The sequence below is a fragment of the Camelus dromedarius genome, chromosome 19, assembly GCF_036321535.1.
Source record: "Camelus dromedarius isolate mCamDro1 chromosome 19, mCamDro1.pat, whole genome shotgun sequence".
Classification (NCBI taxonomy): Eukaryota; Metazoa; Chordata; class Mammalia; order Artiodactyla; family Camelidae; genus Camelus; species Camelus dromedarius.
This window is the reverse complement of record NC_087454.1, coordinates 16,777,953-16,797,958: the sequence shown is the minus strand read 5'-3', so window position 1 is coordinate 16,797,958 and position 20,006 is coordinate 16,777,953. Positions and strand designations below refer to the sequence as shown.

General features: G+C 38.5%; 1 protein-coding gene across 5 annotated transcripts in view; it reads left to right on the top strand.

Annotated features, from left to right (window-relative positions):
• LOC105089138 (cytidine monophosphate-N-acetylneuraminic acid hydroxylase) overlaps nt 1-20,006 on the top strand; it is a 216,514-nt gene that overhangs the window by 130,335 nt on the left and 66,173 nt on the right. The window contains exon 3 of one of the 5 annotated variants that reach the window (XM_064476249.1): nt 4,863-4,962. The exons of the other annotated variants lie outside the window; for them this stretch is intronic. The gene's annotated coding sequence lies outside the window, so the exon portion shown is untranslated. The remainder of the gene's footprint in view (nt 1-4,862; nt 4,963-20,006) is intronic. 5 annotated transcript variants of the gene reach the window in all.

Here is a 20,006-nt window from a genome sequence, read left to right as displayed (position 1 = left end):
CATGTGACGGATATGACCAGGAGAGTCTGCGCCCTTTATTTTCATATACAGTTATTAATGAATAACTGCTTTCCTTGCTATTACAGCTTTCTCCAGGCCAGTTTGTCCGTCTTATGGTCACTAGCTCCTTTTTTCATCACCCCAAAGAATCCCTGTAGTATTTACGTGTACTGAAGACATGAAAAAAAAAAAAAAAAAAAAGAACCACAGTGCAGACAGGAAAGTCTATAAAGCACTGAATTGGTTCTCAGATCTTACTGCTCCTGAAACTTTTCAACCCTGCTCTTCCACAAGGGCCATCTCTGGTCACCTTCCTCCTTGTCTTCACCTAATCCTGCTGGTGTCTCCAAGTCACTGGGTCTGCTCCCCTCTTGCACAGAGTTGCAACTTTCTAATTCTGTCTATCACCTTACTCAAAGTTTTGTGTACTTTTGCCTTGTTGTTTTTGGTAGAAGAGTTCCTTTCAACATCTCTTATAAGGCAGGCCTACTGTTGGTGAACTTTCTCAACTTCTGTTTGTCTGGGAAAGTCTTTATTTCTCCTTAATATCTGAATGTTAACTTTGCTAAATAGAGTATGCTTGGTTGATAGTTTTTCTCTTTCAGTATTTTGAGAATGTCATTTCACTCTGTAGACTTTCTGCTAAGAAATCTGCTGATAGCCTAATGGGGCTTCCTTTGTAGGTTACCATCCTTTCCCTTGGCTGCCTTTAAAATTCTTCCGTTGTCATTGGCTTTTGTCAGTTTTAATATAATGTGTCTCGGAGAGGTCTTTTTGTATTGAGGTAATTAGGCGTTTTCTTAGCTTTACGGGCTGTATGTCTAGTTCCTTCTGGTTTGGGAAGTTCTCAGCTATTATTTCTTTAAATAAACTCTCTGTATCCTTCTCCCTCTCTTCTCCTTCTGGGATACCTATTATCCTAATGTTGCCCTTCCTTAAAAAGTTGGAGGGTTCCCATAGAATTTCCTCATTTTTTAAGATCTTAATTCTCTTTCCTCTTCTACCTGTATCATTTCTAGATTTCTACTTTATTTTTTTTTTACATTTTTATTGATTTATAATCATTTTACAATGTTGTGGCAAATTCCAGGGTAGAGCACAATTTTTCAGTCATACATGAACATATATATATTCATTGTCACATTTTTTTCTTTGTGAGCTCCCATAAGATCTTGTGTATATTTCCCTGTGCTATACAGTATAATCTTTTTTATCTATTCTACAATTTTGAAATCCCGTCTATCCCTTCCCACCCTCCGCCCTAGATTTCTACTTTAAAATTCACTAATTCTCTCTTCCATGTTGTCTTTCTAATGCATTTTTCGTCTTGTTCACTGAGTTCTTCAGACCCAGGATTTCTGTTTGGTTCTTTTTCAGAGTTTTAATCACTTTGGTAAAGTATTGCTTCTATTCATTAATTTTATTTATTGAACTGCCTTTCTGAGTTTTCTTGTAGTTTGTTGAGTTTCTTCACGACAGCGATTTGGGATTCTCTATCAGATGGTATGCACTATTCCGTGACTTTTAAGTTTGGCTTCTGAAGGATCGTCATTTTCTTTTTGTGACACAGCATTACTGTGGTTCTTCATCATGCTTGATGTGTTGTTCCTTTGCTGGCACATTTGAAGTAGCCAACACCTTTCTTCTTTAGGTAAAGCTTTTTTTAAACTTGATTCTAATAATTCAACAGGTTAGAAATTAGAGGCCTTTCTTTTGTTTTCCAGTAGGTGGTGCTACAGCACAAGGGTGTCTCTTGAGCTGCCTTTTCACATTTGAGATGTACTAATAAACAATATTAGGAATGAAAAACATATGTAACTACAGATACAGTAGAGATTTTTAAAACCATGACATTACTATAAATAATTTTACCCCAAAATTTGAAAACTTGAACAAAATGCAGTGTCTTCTAGAAAATATAAATGATCAAAAACTAATTCAAGAAGTATTAGGAAACCAAAAGAGAATGACAGTTGATATTTGAACTTCCTCCTTCTGAAAACTACTGCGTGTTTTCTGTTATCTTCAGCCATGATCTCAGCTGGCCAAGACTCTTTACCGCCTTGGGTAACCCAAACCCTCATTTCTAAAGTGTTGAATCTTCAGCAGTCTGACCTTTTTTCTGTCTTATGTAGTTTTTCATTAACCCTTTTTTCCATCCTGATTACAATTTAATAAGGGTTGCATTTAGCAATAGATTTTTTTTTTCATATTGCAAAAATTTTAAAGTACAGCCATGCATCCTTCAATGATTGTTATGGAGATTTTAATAAAGGTAAAAATTCTTCTGAAAACACATGTAAAATGTGCTATCATCTTAACATTTTGTGTAAATATTAAGAAACAACTAGGTGTAGTTGCCAAGGGGACAGGGGGTGGGAAGGGACAGACTGGGATTTCAAAATGTAGAATAGATAAACAAGATTATACTGTATAGCATAGGGAAATATATACAAAATCTTATGGTAGCTCACAGAGAAAAAAAAATGTGACAATGAATATATATATGTTCATGTATACCTGAAAAATTTTGCTCTACACTGGAATTTGACAGAACATTGTAAAACGACTATAACTCAATTAAAAAAAAAAAGCTAAAAATAAAGTAAAAAAATAAAAGGTAAAAGCCAAAAAGTAAAAAAGAAACTAGGAAAGATTATCTTTTTCTTTACAGAAGTTTTTCACTATAAAGCACATAATGTTGGAATCTAGAAGCCTTTAGATTATGTAATACTTCTTTTTTCAATCATTATTTGCCTTTTACTCTGTAATATCTGAATGAAGTAGGTGAGTTGTGTAGTTATATCAGAATTGATCAAAATGATTAGATTTAATACATATTTGTATGCAGAAAATATACTAATTTAATTTAATGAGAAAAATGGCATAATATATATAAACTATAGATCCTACAATGTTATAGGCAAAAAAAAATTGTGAGGCACTTAAACAGTGAAAGAGAAAAGCATTGAGATTTCCTTTTTATAAAAACATCACTATTTTAACATCTGAGAGAAAAACAGAAGCTAAAAATACAGGGAAATAATTTTAGTTTAACTTTGTGGGTTTTTAAAAAAATAATTTCTTATTGATATGTAGTTGATTTACAATATTAGTTTCAAGTATACAGCAAAGTGATTCAGTTATACACATGCATACATATATATATTTTTCTTTTCAGATTCTTTTCCATTATATGTTATTATAAGAAATTGAATATAGTTCCCTGTGCTGTACAGTAGATCTTTGTTTTTTTTTTAACTTTGTGTTTGATTTACTAATAACTGTCGAGAAGTTCAAACCTCATATGTTTCATTTTTAGTCTGATATAACAGATTTAAATAGAGAAATTTTGTCTTATTGGAAGCATCTGAAATGCTCATTTTCCCCTTTAAAAGTATTTCATTCAATGTGACACTCAGGATAAGGTGACATGCAGTATATTACTATTTGTAGCAGCACAGTTTCTATTTTAATGCTGATGTCTACTTATTTAATTTTTAAAATTGTCTTCTAAGATCAAAATGACGGTTTGAACAGTGTGCATCAATGCCTCTCTGAGCTTGCTGGCACCAAACTTTACTCAATTTTATCATTCAGTTCTGCAATGTTATCTTAAGCAGCATCCCAAAACCAACATGAAAATTGGGTTTGGAGTTAGAGACACTCACTGGATATCATTCTGGAAAAGGTCTGGTTTCTGATGGACAATGAAGACGCTAAAGATGTGTGATAAGAATGTGTGGTGTGTAGCGTTCTTAGTTGATAGTCTGAGCATGACCATCTGTGGGTTACTTACGCTATTCAGTTCAGCTGGAAAGGTTTCATTGAAAACTCCTCCTTTGGAAACTTGTTTTAAAGCGTCTCTGAGCCGGAAGTTGAGCTTCTGACTGATACTGATGCCATGATGTGTCCCCTGCATAACATGCCTGAGAAGTTACAACAGCCTCTGCATTTCCTCCACGGTGTTGGTTTTTGAGAAACTTACCAACAATTGACCAAATCTTGTGATTTAGAAGTTTGGTGCAGTGATGGTTCAAAACTTCCCAAAGTCCAATTAAGTAAACTTAGAGTGTTGGGATACACAGGGAATAAAGTTCTGTGTGGAAGGCATGGTCTTAAACTCAGAGTTGTAGGGGAATTCTGATTCCTGCCATGAAAGTCTGAATGGAACTTACACAGTTGTAGGTCTTGCTGGGGACAACGGAAAGGCAAGGACTGGTCCGATTTCCAAACTGCAGGCCCGCCATGAACTTGCATCAGCCTCAGTTTCTGACTCATTTTCTGTGGTCCTACCTTGTGTTTTTGTTGGTGCTGGAGCCACTGCTGTGGTTCTAACTACCTACCCTGCAGCCTGACTTGAGGACCACAGAATGTTGTTGCTGGTGATCTGAACACAGGAAGGGACGCTGATAAAAAGAATCTTAGACATAAGACAAGATTTCCTCTGTTAGGCCAACAGATAAAAATCTTTACCAGAAATTCAGATTGGAAAAATTCCTCATTCTGCTGCCCGTGTTTGATATCTTCAAGGTCAAAGGTTTTCCTAGTCTGGTCTAAGTCACTGTTATTATAACATGGGAAAAAACCTTACATGATCTCTAGAAAGCATCAGGTTTATTTCTTGAGATGGACCAACTGACTCATGTTTTAGGTTATTATCATTTCCTACTTGGCACAATATTGTCTTACCAATTACTACCTTCATGCATAGATTTATTTAAAAAGCTTCTTTCCAAGGCGACAGTATTTGAAACAGAATGGAGATACCCAGACTCTTTTTGTTGTTTCATAGTACCCAGAAGGGACCTAGGATTAAGGGATCTTTATTTGTAATTAATACGGTAATGGGTTTTTTCCAGGTGATACTTTTTGTCCTCATTAGTAAAGGACCCATCGTGTCAGACGGGAAAGGACTGTTCATGTCGTACAACACAGCTTCTCCAGTGGTAAACAGTAAAGGTAATATCTATTTTGTTTTTGTAAATGCTCTGTTCCTTCTTTGGGAGCGGTCTTGAGTTGCACTGATGTAATCTAGCCCGCCATTAAAAAAAATCCCCACGCGTGTGTTCAGTAGAACCCAGGCCTGTTGTCTTTCTTTGGTAAGAAGCCCCTCTCCTCACACTTAAGCATCTGAGTATGGTTGTTGGCCCAGCAAAGCATCTCAGCACCCTGACCCTCCCACACACAGTTCTGCTTTCTAGAGTATTTGTTCCCTTGACATCCCAGACAGTAGGTGTAAAGTCTGGTTTGTGTTTAGTTCTAGTGTGTGTGTGTTTGGGTTTCAAGTATGGAATGGGGGTTGGAATATGGTGAGCAACTGCTGTGTAAAAGCAACTGGAGGCTCATTCTGTCCATGAAGATTCTTTTTGGGGTGAGGGGAGGGAATTAGGCTTATTTATTATTATTATTTTTTCTAATGGAGGTACTGGGGATTGAACCCAGGACCTTGTGCATGCTAAGCACGCGCTCTACCACAGAGCTGCGCCCTCCCCCCCACCCCATCCGTGAAGATTCTTAACCTTCGTTGGAAACTCATTGCAGGAATCCAGATGAATTATCCAATTAATTGGCAGATGACGCATAATTCCATAAAAGAGTTTCTGAAGGAAGCTGGTGTGGGTTATAACAGACTGCTGGCAGGGGGAGGCCCCGCTCCATGAATTCTTTTGGGAGACAGCACACTTGGAAAGCTTACATGCCGGGTGCGGCTGATGCTGCAGTCTGATGTCTAACACAGGAAGCGGAAACCCTAGGGAATCCGCAGCAGTCGGAGAAGCGGAAAAGACCAGCGCGCCCATAGTGACCACCACTACAAAGCCATTCCGAGCCTGCAGTCGGCCGTTTCTTACCCCTTTCAGGTCTTCTCTGAGTTTGCTCTATGGCTGTGCTGGTCTCCATCTCTGCTAGCTGAGGAGGATTTTAAGGCAATATCTAAAAAACTCTTTTCTCAGGTATTGGATTCTGAGCCTACACACTGCAAGTGTGTCCAGCCTTAATGAGAACTTGTGAGAAAGGTGGCAGGCTATTCAAACTGGTGAGCTCTGTGACAGGTGGTCTCTGTCGCTTGGAAAAGTTCAAGTTGAATCTTTCCGCTTGGTTTGGTTTGATGTTTCCTGCCTGGGTTTCCACCTTGGGTGGCGGATCCAGCGTTGGCAGTGGGCCGAACCGCGTGGAGCGGGGGATGCGTAGGCCCAGGGTCGCCCTTTCCCTCGGTTCTCCTGGGGTGGCAACGTGAACACCTTTGAAGATAGAGAACGTTATTATTACCCCCAAAGAATTCCTTTATGACCCTTCTTAGTCAATCCCTGCTCGTACTTCCCAGAGGCAATGCTGACCTGATTTTTAATTCCCCACAGATGACTTAAGCCTGTCTTGGAACTTTATGTAAATACAATTATACAATATGTACTCCTTTGTGGAAAGTTTCTTCACTCAACAAGTGAAATTTTGGGATTCATCCATGTACCAGCAGTTCATTCCTTTTTTATTGCTGAGTAGTATTCTATCATATGAATGTAGACTGTTTTCTCATTGGTGGTTACCTGAACTAATTCCTGTTTGAGGCTATTATGAATAAAGATGCTATGAGCTTTCTTGTGGACATGTGCTCTTGGACAAATGCCTAGGAGTAGAATTGTTGGGTTTTGGTGTCAGCATATGTTTAGTTTTGTAAGAAGTTGTCTAACCTTTTAGAAAGTGGTGATACATTTTACACTCCCATCAGTAATGTATGAGAATTGCTGTTGCTCTGTATCTTTGCCAGTATTTCATGTTACAGTCTTTAATTTTAACCATTCTGATGGGTGTATAGTGGTATTTCATTGTGATTTTAATTTGTTTCTCTGAGACTGTGATCATTCATTCTCACTGATTAGTGATGTTAAATACCTTTTCATATGTTTGTCATTCATAAATCTTCCTTTGTAAAACATATGTTCAAATATTTTGCTCATTATTGAACTGGATTTTTTTTTAACCTTTTAAAAATTTGAGTTGTAGGAATTCCCTTTCTATTCTAATTATCAGTCCTATGTCAAATGTTAGTTTTGAGAATATCTTCTCCTGGTCTACAGTTTGTCTATTAATTTTTAATCGTGCCTTTTGATGAACAGTTTTAATTTTGGAGTCTAACTTATCACTTTCTTTTCTTTTATAGTTATGGATTTCTTTGTCATTTTCAAGAAACCTTTGCCTGTTCATAAGTCACAAATATAATGTTCTGTTTTATTTTGGAAGCTTTATATTTCTATCCTTTATGTTTATAGTTCTATGGTCTATTTCACAGTAATTTTTGTGCGAGTGTGAGGTCAAGGTCAAAGTTCATTTTTTCCCCATATGAATATTCAATTGTTTCAGCAGCATTTGTTGGAAATACTTTTCCCATTGGACTGCTTGGAAATTTTTGTTGCTGAAAATCAGTTTACCATATAAGTATAAGTATATATAGTTACTGGGGGTGGCAGGAAGGGGTGGGAAGGAATAAATTGGGAGTTTGGGATTTGCAGATACTAACTACTATATATAAAATAGGTAAACAAAAGTTCCTACCATATAGCACAGAGAACTATATTCAATATCTTGTAGTAACCAATAATGAAAAAGAACATAACAATGAATATATGTATGTATATATGACTGAAACTTTATGCTGTACACCAGAAATTGATACACATTGTAAACTGACTACACTTCAATAAAAAAATAAATAAAAATAAAGAAATACGAAAAAAAGAAGGGAAGGAAGAGAGGGAGGGAGGGAGGAAGACAAGAAAGAAGAAAGAAATATAGGAAGACAAATAAAGCTAATCACCATGAGAAAGGGAGGGAGGGAAGGAGGGGAAGAAAGGAAGAAGGAAAGAAAGAAAGAAGGAAACAGAGGCAGCAGCATGCTCAGTGACCGCTGGACTACTGTGTTATTCCATTTTTCCACCCTAGTGGAAAAACACTTGAAAAAAACTCTTCCCAATATAGTTAATTCTTTTCTTGCAAAACATTTCTCATTATTTGACTTTTATTACCTTTAGCTGATGAAAAGCAAGCAATTTACTGAAAACTTTCCCATGAGGTAATGAGAGGAACCACTGAAACATATTCCAAACGACTTATTGCAAGTTGATTGATTACATGGAAAAGTTATCTTCCTCCTCTGCTTTTTCTGTGGCTAATGAAGAACGTATTCAGATGCTGGTGTTATACTGGCTCCAACTCCTCTTGTTGGGTCTAACATAGTTTGTCTTCTAAACTCTCACCAAACGCTGGGGATTTTTGGTAGGGGATTTTTACCTCATTTGACCTCTTTCCTTGGACTGGTCTGCAACAGAATATTTGCACTTCTTAAGTCTGGCTTTAAAAAAATCTACCTAAATTTTCCTTCCCTAGCATGCCACTGTCTTCCTATTGAAAGGTATTAAGAATAAAAGACTCTGAAGATCTTTATCCTTCATCTCATGCTAGTCATCTAGGATGAATGATGTGAACAAAAGGACATTTATTCCTGGACCATTCTAGCTATTGTAGTGCCCCTTAAATCTTCCCAGGTGAAACCAGTCCTTGTGTTAGTTCACCATAGCAAGGCATGTTTCTTTTCTGTGCATTATTTTTCGTATTGGAAAAGTGGATATAAATTTGCCACACTCCTTCCTAAGGGAGGCTTTGCTAAGCAAATGAAATCATATGGGTAAAAATTATTTAAATGTTAAAAAGCGGTAGATGTCCTGTATGAATAAGAGCTCGTTATTAATGATGAGAGCTACCATTTAGCTGAGTCCCTGATGTACTCTAGGTCTGGTGCCAAACACTTTATTGACCTGATATCATTTTAATTCTCAGCACTCCATTATTTACATTTTACAGACGAGGAGGTTAAGTCATTCACCTAATGGCACACAGAGGCAGAATTCAGGTCTGTCTGAATCTATTGCCGGGGCTCTTAGGCATCGTATTGTATACTTCTCGATACTGTTTCTTGAATGTGCAGTATCCAACGTGGTGATGTCACTTGGATGGTCTCCAAACAACAGAAGGTCTACAATGGCTTAGGTGGCCTCCCCACTGTTGGTCTAGTCACAAGCTAGCAATAATAATTGAAAAAAAAACTTGTTTGTGTAATACTTTCTGTATAGACATTTATACCACCTAGTTTAATCCTATCAACACTGCATTAGCCAGAGAAGATAGTAACCTCATTTTATTCAGAGAGGCTGGTGGTCCATGATCTCACACCTTGCCGAGAGCTAGCGCCAGATCTTCTCTTAACTGGGTTTTGTGAGTATCCACTTGTTGACCTGTAGTAGCTTTACTTCTAGTTTTTAGGAACTGGAAATCAGCAGTCAGTCGCACTTCTTACATATTTAACTATCTCACAGATCAGAACTCTCCTCTCAGCCATCCTGAAAGTGGGCATTTGTTTATTGATCATGGTAGGTCTCCTACACTCATGGTTTTCATCCTTGGGGGCTATAATGAACTTTCTATGATTGCTGTAACAGATTACCACTAGTGAGTGAAGCAACACACATTTACTGTCCTACAGTTTTGTAGGTTCGAAGTCCAACGTGGATCTCACTGCAATAAAATCCAGGTGTTGGCAAGGCTGTGTTCCTCTCTAGAGGCTCCGGGGGAGAATCTGCCTCCTCGCTTTTTCTAGCTTCCGAGGCTGCACACGTTCCTTGCCTCATTGCCCCTTCCTCTATCGTCAAATCCAGCAATGGCGGGTCAAGTTTACCTCACATTCCGGACTCCCCTTCTGCCTCCCTCTTCCACTTTTATGGACCCTTGTGATTCCATTGAACCCACCTGGACAGTCTAGGATAATCTCTCTATCTTAAGGTCAGCTGACTTTAACTTCATCTGCAACTTTAATTCCCTTTTGCCTTAGATCCTAATTTATTCATAGTTCCCAGAATCGGAACGGAGATACATTTGGGGGCCAATACTCTGCCTACCACAGGGGCTCATTTATGTTTAAAATGAAGGATAACACTGATGAGCATAGGTAGTTGGAGTGACTTTCCATAGTGGTCTGTAGATCTATTTGCACGGCGGGAAAGGGAAGAGTTGACTGTTGACCTTAGGTAAGTGGGCTGGTTATCCAACTGCTCATTAGGGAGAGGCAGGCATTTGAGCTAGCTGCGCCCCCTGGTGGCCAAAATAAAGTTGTGTTTTTATTTTGCAGAGGCTTTCCAGAATAATTGTGCTTGGCCACAACAGCTGCTGCTCCTTTTTGTCTTCTCTGTGTTGGTTGGGAAAGTCCCGAAATAATTCTGGCTTTCCTCTACTGACACTATAGCTCCCTAACTTCCTTTTCAAAGTGGTATTTAGTGACTCCCCTTTGTATACATAATACATTCCAACAAGTTTTTTCATAATAGTCCCCTGCCTTTTCAAACCTCAGTGGGTTGTTTGCAGCTTCAATAGGACAGTAAATATCAAATACCCAGCATGAGGTAGATCTACCAGTCAGAGAATTTAGTTGCAAACCTACTTGAGTTAGTGTGAGCAGTAAAAATCATTTGTTAAAGAATATTCGAGGGACTAGGAGGGCCAGAGAATCAGGCATAGAGGTTAAGGAGCCAGGAGCAATGCCCAGATTATACAACTGAACATTTCGGTGCCTGGACACAGGCCTGGATATAAGATGCAAAGGCCGGGCTCCTGGCCAGTTCTGCCCCTGTAGGCTGAATGCCTCTGCACCACCCTCGCCAGGAACAGCTCTTCCTAGAACCTCCTTATTCTGAATTGATGGTTTTTCTGAGTACTTCTGACTGACTGAGTTCAGGTCCCATGTATATATAGCCCAGCCACAAGTGAGGCTGGAAAAGTGAGTTTCTGACTTTTGTATTGGGAAGTCAGGGGCTCAAATGGTGGGGAATTACCCAAATGCAGGAAGAATGTTAAAAAGTTGCCAGAAAACTTGACAAATATTTGCTATAGTATGTAATCCATAAATAGTACCTCTTTTCCTCAGAGAACATCACAAACTAGAATGGGTTCATAAGCAAACATCCATAAACAGGTGAGACAACTATATGTCTAGTGAAGTTTACTATATGAAACTATTATGATAAACTTCAAATGTACTCTAAGCTTCAACTTTATGAAGTCATAGTTAATCCTGTTTCAGCTCCTCTTGCACATACTCCTCTGTTTCTCCTGATTATTTTGAAGCAGATCCGAAACATCAAACCTTTTCATTCACACATATTTTGGATGCATCTCTAACAGATGGGCATTTCTTGTGAATTTTTGATTCTGCAGAAGCAGCAAGACACAATCACTTTTCTAGTTTTGCATGTACTCAGATTCTCCTTCAGGATAACAAGTATTTATCTAGTAAGCTCTATGTGGAAGATGCTGGAATAGTTAGCTCGTATGTTTTAGGAGCTTACAGACTATTCAGGTATTCATCCATTCATCCTTGCAGCAAAAGCTCAGGAAGTATCAGCTACCTTTCCCACATTTGGCTCGACATAGAGGTAAATAAAAACAGTCATTGCTTTTAGTCATTTGATGGAGAGCAAAGTTCTAATGGGTTAAATAACAAAGCAGGAGATAAACAATTAGTCAATAAACAATAAAGAGATATCATAAAGCAGTAGGTGACTGATCAGAAAATGAATCAAGAAAACAGTAGACAAAATCCTCCAAGTTTTTGTGGAAGATTTTTGATATGCCAATTCACAGATACTCATCAGTAGAAATTACATACCTGATTAAGGTAGTTGAATATCTTTGATGATGGATTATTCAATCCAAGCACAGAAATTTGAAACAAATTTTAATACAGAGAAAAAGAACATTGCCCAACATATTTGCTAAAATTTCCTCTCAGGGGAATCCATAAAACCACATAAAGTCCCCAAATGTATTGTTTATTTTTATGCAAACATCATGTTATCCAGAGTTACATCACTCTGTAGGGATATATATGCAGATGTATAACTTCAATGATTTCCAAACCCAAAGAGGCAAATATCTGACTCATTATGGCTATAACAAATTGGTTTGGGTGTGAGGAAGGAAATACAATCCTTGATGTTTGTAAGTAAAACCCAGATAAATAGTACCAGAACTGAGCTGAATTTAAAATTTTTATTTAGATTTTGTAAGTGCCGCAGTCTTCCAACCCTCCATGTCCCTCATTTTCAGTAGAGATTGAACTGCAAACAAGGGAAGAATTCCATGTGGACCAGACAAGTTGGTCTAGTGCTTTGTACAATCCTCAAATTGCTGAACTCTGAATCTGAACATATTTTGGCATACATCAGAGAGCAAATCCCAGCTTAACACCATCCAGGATATCTTGGATGTGAGTGCCTGGCTGGATGTACAAGGTGTAATATTTAATGTAAAAACTTATTTATTTATTTATTTATATATTTATTTATTTATTATTTTGTAATGGAGGTACCGGGGATTGAACCCAGGACCTTGTGCATGCTAAGCACACACTCTGTCACTGAGCTGCACCCTCCCCCAGCCACGCCCCTTCTGATGCACATTTGGGGTAGTTCTAAACTGAAGTTATTATAAACAAGGCTACCATAAATAAGCTCTACATTTTAGAGAACAGTTGCTGCTTTCTCCACTCAACTAGAAGAAATAATAAAAGCATAGAAAAGAAACAAAAAAAGAAAGTCCTGGCTAGTTTCCCTTAATTAAATTGCGAGATAGGCCTACTTAACCTGGAGGTATGGCTAAGGGGAACTCAGTCATGTCACATTTGCAATTTGAAGGGCGGCTTCAGGGTCAGACAAGCTCAGACTACCAACCAATTAGAATCTAATTCCCAAAAGAAAATGGAATTGAAAAAGCTGTGTTCAATTAAAATTGAGATGGTAAAAGGCTGCACAATTATAGATGTCTCCTTAATTTGGCTGTAATGTATGGGCCAGGTTTGGATCCTGATTTGACCCAGAATATATACAAGACAACTAGGGAAATCTGACTACTGACTGGATACTTGACATTAAGGAATTTTAAACAAATGTGCTAGACTTGGTAGTGATGTTATAATTATGTTGATTAGAATCCTTATACTTTAGAGGTACATACCGAAATCATGTCTGGGGTTAGCTTCAGAATCATACAGCTGGGGAGGAGAGAACTCTGTGTGCGTGTGTACGTGTGGGTGGGTGTGTGGGGACAAATGATCTGCCTAAGTTGGATCAAGGGAGTTGATTAGATCATTCTTTCTACTTTTGTGAAATTTTCTATAATAAGGTAAACAAACAATTCAGTCTTGATGACTGATTATTTCCCTAGGGGTGGAGAGAGGCTGTGAAAGGACTTGGGAAAGGGAAGAGGGCACTTTATTAGGGTTGACTGCTATTATTAATTATGGAATTTTTCACTCTTGGCCTTAGTCCAGGGCTGAGGAGCTTTTTATTCTTAAGGTCATGGACTCATGGGAGGAAATGAAACCAAACCAGGGCACAAACTTTTAATTAAAAAGATTTTTTAAAAAATTAACAGAAAGCATAAACTTTAAACATTCAAGAAAGAAATCATAAAATTTGAATGACTAACTAATTATGATAATAATAATGAGTAAGAAATAAACACGCCCAGATTCATATTGCAATACATGATAAATAAAGCTGTGTCAAAACTGATATTAGTGTTTAAGGGAGAGATAAACTAATCCTGATGCGAGGTATCAAACAGGCAGCATGGAATAGTGATTGGTCAGTAGACCTGGACTCAAATCTCATCTCTGCTGATTACTAGCTGTGTGACCTTACCATTTAACCTCCCTGGGCATCAGTTACAGGTAAAATCGCCATGCCTAACTTCCAGCTTTACTGTAAGAAATAGAAACATTGACAATGAATGACTTAATTCTTGGCACATTGATTAAAAGCAATAAATAGTGTTGTTATAATATTTATTAACACTGTGTTTTCATATTTATTCATTTTTCAAAGAAAAAACAATAAGTTGACGTCTTTGAGTTAAAAAAGAAGGTTTTTTTTTCCTTTTTGGCTGACCAGCACCATTCCTTCTTCCTAACTGGACCATCAATTTCAAACACTTCTCCCCTGTCTACACACGATAAGTCCAGGGGGCTGCCTGTCACTTCCTCTCCTGACCTTGGCAAAGCAAGCTCTCTTTTGAGATTCTGACCAATGGTTTATCCCAGACACCCTTGACCAGACAGTTCCTGCCAGGAGACTGATCCTTTAGCTCCTACTTTCTTGCTCCCAGAGCTACCCTGGGTCCTGCCAACTTCCAAGAGGGATTCTCTTAGCTTGCCTAATGATTTTTAGAGCTATCAATTTTCTCCTAGTTTTTCTTTTGCCGGAGGTAGCCAGAGCTGGGTTTTCCCATTAGTAAGCAAAATTTCTCATTCCTTTATTCCAAGTTATGGCCAATTAAGGGCTCTTGGAGAAAGAAGCTGTTGGCCAGCAAGAGGAACAGAAAAGAGAGTGGGGGAGACAGAGCAAAGATGGGGCTTGCATGAGCAAACTTCAGCAGAAAGTTAGAAGAGGAAGGAGAGGGAGACAGAGGAAAAAAGGCCAGTTTTTTATATCTATCCATTCCCTGCCCTAACAACAGCCAGATCCACCTCTCTCACCTCCCCAGCCTCCTACCAACGCCTGTGCCTCAGATCCCACCCCTCCCACTCAAAGACTCCAAACTGTCCAGGAGCAACCTGCAACTTCCCAAGTACCTCCCATGCCTGTGCTCCTTCACCCACCAACCAATGGCCCCATAAGTCTCAACAAACCTGTCGTTCCAACCCCACCCCGCCCCTGCCAAGCTCCTTCCCCAACAGAGAGGGACAGGGCCTCCATTACTTCCAGCCCAATTAATACACACACTTATCAGCTGTTATCTCAGACCTGCCTTGTCCATGTTCATCTCTATTTGACAATTATCTTAGGTTGAAGTGCTCAGGTGAAGATGACCTGAAGTAGAAAATTAAGACTTGCATCTTTTCCCAGAAGAGCTTTTTAAAAAATAGAAGATAAGCCTGTAAAGTAATTGCTTTTTTACAAACATACGTGAACTTAAACAGCCAAGCAAATATTAAACTGATTAAAATCATGACCTCCCAGGCTATTGGGTTATTCTAATTACGCAGTCATTTCTTCTCATGTTTGTGACACTCCTTATTGGTAGTCTCTTTCCACAACTAAAACCTGATTTTTCTCATCCAATGAATATATTCTGAGTGTCTAGCATGGTACAAACTTCAGGTTACAGACGGGTGAAGGAGAGGTTATACTTCTGAAACTCCTAGCCTCAGAAAGAACACAGATATGTAAGCAATTATAAGAAGCAAAAGATCCAGATGATTCATTCTTAAATAATCAAGTGTTTTTAGGACTGCATACAGTTTGCAGAAAATTCTTTACAGCACCCCAAATATGTGAGCAGATTGACATCTTTTAAGAGTGGTCATACCTCTAGCATTTAGATTGTGGTTTCCAGACACTATTTCAAAAAAAAAAAAAAAAAAAAAAAAAAAAAAAAAAGAAGAAGAAGAAGAAGAAGAAGAAGAAGAAGAATCCAAAGCTTATAGGAGAAATAGTCGCTGGGAGGTCTGGAGCAGAAAATCTACAAGATGAACATGGAAGGTCTTGACATATCAGAGGCAGGGAGCTGTCAAATACTATTGGGATCATCTCAAAATGACTCACAGAAGTCAATTCGAAAGGATTCCCATTGGCCAAGATGGGATGATTTGAGCATTAATAAGATTAATAACTGGAGTAGATTCAAACTCATCAAACACATTAAACTCAATGGTGCTAAAAAGAAATTGGAGGATTGGGGAAAAAATCATGCATTTATCCTCCTGTTCCTTTACAAGCTGTACAACTGGGTAACTAAGTAGCCAATAAAGGAAAAGTTATCTTACAAAAGGATTATAGTTAATGTATGAAAAGGGAATGATAGAATTTTTCCATCTTGCAAGCCCCTAATGAAATAATGAATCACAGTACTGAACATCAAAGGTTGCAGACATCACAAAAAGGCAGAGCCTGACTTCTCTGGAGGTGAAAAGCTTTAATCAATTAATACAGGGCAACATTTCTCAAAGCATGTTGTGCTAACTATTGTCTCTATTAGATGTTTTGCCAAAAAATATTTTAATCTTAATTAAGTTTGGGGAATGTGGAACACAGTATCCTTTCTTTCTTGATGATTCATAATGCACATTAATATATTAAGTTCCTGCAGTAAACGATGAAAAAAAAAAAAGAGCAAGCCTGACATCATGGGCAACCTGATAGAAGAAACAAAGCATTACCTACGCAACACTCATAAAACAAACTAGACTTGAATCTAATCAAACATCTAGAGCCAACTAAAGGAAATGCGTAAGTCAGAGGGACACATTAATTATACCACAGGGATGTAATCTGTAAGGTCCAGATGGTGTAACACTGCAAGGACCAAAAACCTTGGTTTCTTCTACACATACATTTTAAGTGGAAAAGAGATGGGAGTCTGTTAATGAAAAGAGACTTAAAAGATACATCAACCAGTCATAAGGTGGGAAGCTTGTTTAGATCCTGAATGTCTTTTCTTTCTTTCTTTTTGTTTTTGGCTCGGGGAGGGAGGTAATTAGGTTTATTTATTTTAGAGGAGGTACTGGGCATTGAACCCAGGACCTTGTGCATGCTAGGCACGTGCTCTACCACTTGAGCTATACCCTCCCCTAGTAGATTCTGAATTTTTTAATGCTTAAAAAAACCCTCAATTTGTTACAATTATGAGACAATTGGGAATTTGAACACTGGATATTTAATAATATTAAGGAATGTTTTAGGTAAAATATTGGCTATAATTTTGTTTTTTTAAAAAGTCATTCCTTTTAAAGATTCATTTAACACATATGGGTGATGTAAGGAATTTGCTTTCAAATAATATTTGGTTGAGGGTAGGTGGATGGAAGTTTGGATGAGCCATGGGTTGGCTGTGAGTTGATGGTTGTTGGGCTGGATAATGGGTACATAGGAGGTTATATTATTTTGTCTGCTTTTGTGTGTGTTTGAGATTCTCTGTAGTAGAAAATTTTTGAAAAAGAACAGTTAAAATTTTTAAGTGGCTATTTAGTGTCAGCTGAGGAGAGTGGATCAAGGTAACTTTGTTTTTCGTGTTTAGAAAAATAAATACAAAACTGTCATCAGTGGTTGCCTCTAGGGGTAGAATGACAAGGATGAAACAAAGGGAGATTTGACTTTATCTTAAACACTCTTATAGTCTTTTCTTTTACAATATATATACATGTACTTTTACAACATATAAAGCTTTAAAAATTTTTTCCTTTGTATCTGATAACCTAGTTCAGATGATCACAAACACTCAATTCCTTAAAGTAACAAAAGCACTTTTACAATAAGGGTCACAGAAAGAGTATCACATGTTTTGATGTGTAAAATTCGGATGCATTTTTTTTAGTCTCAGGATTATATAGTTCTTAGTCATAGATATAATCAAATAGATCATATTGATGAGGCATAAATTGATTTTGGAAAATGATCGTGGAGCCAAAGGAATTCAAGCAAAGCACTAAATAGACTCATGTTGCTTACTCTTTCTAGAGCATCTGCAACATTACATTTTTTTTTAAATTTGAGGGAGGGAAGTAATTAGGTTTATTTATTTAAAAATTTTTTATTTAATTATTTTTTTAATATTGGTACTGGGGATTGAAACCAGGACCTCATGCGTGCTAAGATGCACTCTACCACCGAGCTCTACCCTTCCCCTGTGACATTCAATTTTTGTTCATAGAAGCCTGGGTAGACGACACACTGTGTCATTTATGATAAATTTAAATGAGGGATTCTCTTTATTTTTGTGATCTGTATCTTCAAATATGCTATCCCAGCCAGGAGGTCATCTATTCATTCAATTTACTCGAGGTGGGAGGCAACACAGTAGGATGGTGAAAGCTTTCATTTCCATTTGCTACAAACCACATGGCAAACATTTAAAGGGCAACTACCATGCGTGCAGTGGGCTGTGATGGGGATAATTACGGCCATAACAACCACTCTCTTAATAAACATTTGTGGTGTGCCTACTGCGAGCCAGGTCTTACTGGAAGTACCGTGGACAGAGGCGAACAAAGCAAAATTTCCTCCTCTTATGGAGCTTCAGATCTAGTGGGACAGAGAGATAATAATATATAAATGCATAATATAATGTCAAATACCGATACAAACTGTGAAGAAAACCAAAGCAGGATATGCAGACCGTTACGGGGCTGCTAACGACCATCGCTAATGAGAGCCGACTGTGTGGCAAAGGCAGTTCTAGAAGCTTGATCTTCAGAAGCTCGCTTACACTCCACAACCTGTGTAGCGTAGGCATTGTGGAGTGTTTCACTGTAACAGATGGAGAAACTGAGGCTCCAAGAGGTGAAGTTCATTTGGCGAGTAAGTGGAAGAGGCAGATTTGAAGCCCCTCTCCCCTCCACTGCCCCCCCTCCCCTCCCTTCCTCCCTCTCTCTCCCAATCCCGAACCTTGGGATCTTAACCATTATGGTGGAGGCGCAGTAGAGAGATGGAAAGCCATGTTAAGACATAAAGAATGACTGACCTCACTCTTACTATCAATGGCCACGTAATATGTTCTCTCTCTGTGTCTCCCTGTCCTCATCTATGAAGTAGAGATAATCATGCCTACTACATAGAGTGCATTTTTAGGATTACATAATAAAATATTCAGAAATCAGTAAGAACACACTTGACTTATCAACGGTCCTCTATACATGTTATATAATTGATGGGCAGGTGGAGAGTGGCTTGATAAACAGCTGGAAATTGGAGTACTTCCTCAAGGATGCAGGTGGCACCTGATTACATAAGCCGTGGACATACAGAGAGGATCAGGAGACCCCTAGGTGTTTGGGGGAAAGGGGACACCAAAGGCCAACAACACCCACTTCACACTTGCCTCAGACAGATCCTAGATGCAGGTATAACATACGAGGAGAGAGTAGCACCTAGTTATTTAGTAAAACTGTTTTCTAAAAGTCAATAGCAGTGGGTAGTGCAGACTGTTTTTTCATTGATAAGGACCATCTCAACTTGCTGCTTCCACAGTGGTTCCTCAAACTGGCTGATACCCAAAATAATCAGGGGAATTTTTTGAAAATATAAACTGAGAGTTCCAAGGTAAAATATTTCCATGGTGGGGAAGTTTTGAGGACCACTAGAGTAAAGGGAACAAAAGCACATGTTCACTCCTTTATCACCCAAACGTAGAGCAGTGCCCAGTATGTAGAAGATACTCGATTAATATTTGCTGAATGAAATGTCTTTATTCCTGCCTCCTTCTATCCTTCCTTCCCCAAACACATGGAGCATTTTCCATGAAGTACTCTGAGATGTTCTCTTTTTTAAATTAGTCAATTTTATTTTTATTTTGAATTTTTTTAATGGCGGTACTGGCATTGAACCCAGGACCTTGGGCATGCTAAGCATGCACTCTACCACTGAGCGGTTACCCTCCCTCATCTCTGAGATGTTCTGAGTATTCAGTTTGGAATCTTCTCAGGGGTGGGCTCTACACAGAGGAAAAAGAAGATGGGATTTAAGTGGCATGGTCAGGACTTGCTTGCTCCAAACTCTTCCTGTCAGTGTCTGCCAGAGAACTAGCAATTTCTACCACTGCCGCCCTTCCTGTGTTAGGATTTTTGTGTCTCCAGGACACTTCAATTACTAGACAAAATACATTCTATCAGAAGACAGAGGGTGTTGGAAAGGGAAGATGGAGAGAACCAGGAGTGAAGACACTTGATTCGTAGCTTATCACACATTAGTACAGATGACAGCATTGATGGGAAGTAGAAGTGAGAAGTCTCAGAACTTGGGAGTGGCAGGCCAAGAGGAACACTCAGGAAGCTGGCAGGCATGGGGTTAGGGAAGGCTGATGTGGGTTGAGGACAGTGGTGGTGAGATTTGAAGAGTACAGAGAGCTATTCACACTTGAACTTTACCTAAGTAACACTTTATGGTGGGTCATGTGACATTAATGTACCA